Source organism: Rhinoderma darwinii, chromosome 4, assembly GCF_050947455.1.
Source record: "Rhinoderma darwinii isolate aRhiDar2 chromosome 4, aRhiDar2.hap1, whole genome shotgun sequence".
Classification (NCBI taxonomy): Eukaryota; Metazoa; Chordata; class Amphibia; order Anura; family Rhinodermatidae; genus Rhinoderma; species Rhinoderma darwinii.
The window spans coordinates 362,254,933-362,257,353 of record NC_134690.1 but is presented as its reverse complement, the minus strand read 5'-3'; the positions used below and the strand labels follow the sequence as shown (position 1 = coordinate 362,257,353).

The 2,421-nt window shown below is 42.1% G+C and overlaps 1 long non-coding RNA gene across 1 annotated transcript; it reads left to right on the top strand.

Annotated features, from left to right (window-relative positions):
• Nucleotides 1-735: 735 nt before the first annotated feature.
• Nucleotides 736-1,572, top strand: LOC142761340 (uncharacterized). The gene is made up of 3 exons (XR_012883614.1): nt 736-842; nt 995-1,232; nt 1,504-1,572. It is a non-coding gene; the product is annotated as an uncharacterized LOC142761340 (long non-coding RNA).
• Nucleotides 1,573-2,421: the final 849 nt, after the last annotated feature.

Here is a 2,421-nt window from a genome sequence, read left to right as displayed (position 1 = left end):
AGGGATCAGGTGGCTGGGTGTACCACCCACAATGAAATCCAGAATGCTCACTGACCCTTTGGTACCAAATGCTTAATACCACTAATCACTGAGACCAACATGGACAACTTCCTAATATTCACTATGCTAAGTACATTCTAAATGTGGTAATTACACATATTACCCCAATGACAATGGACTGAGACTTACAATAGGGTCTGTTGGGTTCCGACGTAGTGTCCGTCATTTTGACGGGCAAAATAGCGACATATTCAGTTCTATTTTACCTGTAAAATTTGACAGATACTGTGACTGAGGTTCCAAACGGAGTCTCAAATGTGAACAAATCCTTATATGTGGAAAGTACAGCAAAATGAGGGGGAAAAAAATTATATTTATTATCTTCCGTTCCTTATATAGCACCATCTTATGCTGCAGCGCTGTACAGGATGTAATCACTCATATCTGGTTTATTGACCCAGTATTCCTGAGGGTAAGCCACAAAAGCTTCCTTGCCAGTGTGTGTGCCAGTCACAGATGAGACCCCTAATCATGTCTGCCATAGATGTCCCCATAAATACATATAATAGAGCATCCAAGCCAGGGTGACTGTAAGCCCATCCCACTGAGGCTTCTATATAATCAAATCGGCCAATCACAGCTGCTCTGGTTCTCAAAACAGCTGATTGGCTAATTTGAATGCATGGGTGTGTCAGGAGGTGGGGAATTCCTAGACAACAGTTGGAGCGAGCAACCGACATCACAGCAGGAAGAGGAGCTTGTATGTGCCGTCTAACAGCAACGGGGGCCGCATAAGTGAACTCTACTACTACCCCCAACATTCCCTGCCATTATTGCCTGAGGTCAGAGGTAGAGCTAAGTGTCTACATTGGCACCATAAGAATGCTAGAAGCTGGGGGATTTTCCTGCCATTCTACATATCGTTATATAAAAAGAAAAAAGTCCATGGCTCACATGTATTAATTGTGTCTTTATTTGCCATGTTTTATTCCAGAACAGAGTCAGTGCGCCACAATTTAGAGCCATTGGTGCCATGAATGTCAGTTTGTAAAAGTGGAGTGACAAGTGGGCGTGGCTTACTGCTTCACCGGGATTTCGACATATTTACAAAATTCAACTTTATAAAAAGTCAAAAAAAATAAAAAAGATCGCAAATGAGGAGAAAAGTTGCATCTCTACTCCACACAGATCCTAGAGCAGAAAAACTGGAGTAACGTCAGCCAGTGTGACAGGTAATGGCGGTGATGTATGTTGTGGCGGATTTATCAAAGGGGGAAGATGCAGCCATCATTTTATCATAACTTATGTCAATAAATGAGTTTAGTAAGAAAACCATCTGTTCTAACCTGTGTAATAAGTCAGGCATTGTCCGGGGTATTAGTGTAGCTGGATCTATTTGGGGGGCACTGTGGCATTGTTATGCTGCTGTTATACAGCAGGGGAGGGGGAACTTCGTCTCAGTCACTAATTGCTAAATGTGAAACTCCCTTTCTAAATACAAAGAGCTTCTACAGCAGCTGGGGCTCCTATTATTCAGCACTGTTTGAAGAAGATGAAGAAGCAGAAGAAGATGTATTTATTCAAAACAAGGTTCTGCAGCAGCTGAGGTGCGTATTATAAGAAATAATGTCCCCCAGCTGTAAGATACAGAATTACTGGTATATGTCTGAATTGTCACTGATAAAGAATTTCTTATATTTCAGCCTCGTCTTGTGCAGGATCTTCAACTCTTCTGGTTTATATGAAGCTCTCGTACTTGTGTCTGACGTCATGAGGCGGATACAGCGCGGGTATGTATGGAGCTTCTCATCCTGTTCTTAGTGATAGGAGCTGCAGTAACCCCTTGGCGCATTGTGCCATACAGTTAAGGTGCTGGCAGGATGTATTTCCTGCGCAGCGCCATAAATGTGCGTCTCGGGGATGGCGCAGGCAGAGGACCTGTGCTTACTCCATGTAATAGCTGACATCCTGCTGCAATGCCCGATATTGGACAGAACTCAGATTCTTGCCATTTAATTCTTTAGCTGCAGCTGTCAACAGTGACTACAGTATCTAAGTGGTTAGACAGAGTGAAGGGTCTACCTCTGTCACCCCATAGGTGCCTCCGTGACACGAGTTTCCAAAATGTTTCGTTATGACTCAAATAATACTATTAAAAAGACCAATACATAATTGGTATAACCGTAACCATAGCAACCCATAAAACGAGCACATAAATTACCGTAACACTCATGGTGAAAGTCATACAAAAAAGATACAAAACAATGGCTGAATTTCTGTCTTTTTTGCATCCCTCTACCAAAAAAAAAGAAATAGAAGATAATCAATAAGTCCTATGTACCCAAAAGATACCAGTGAAAACTATAACTGGTCCACAAATCTCAAGCACCCATAAAGCTATGGCGCTGCAAAAATAAATGT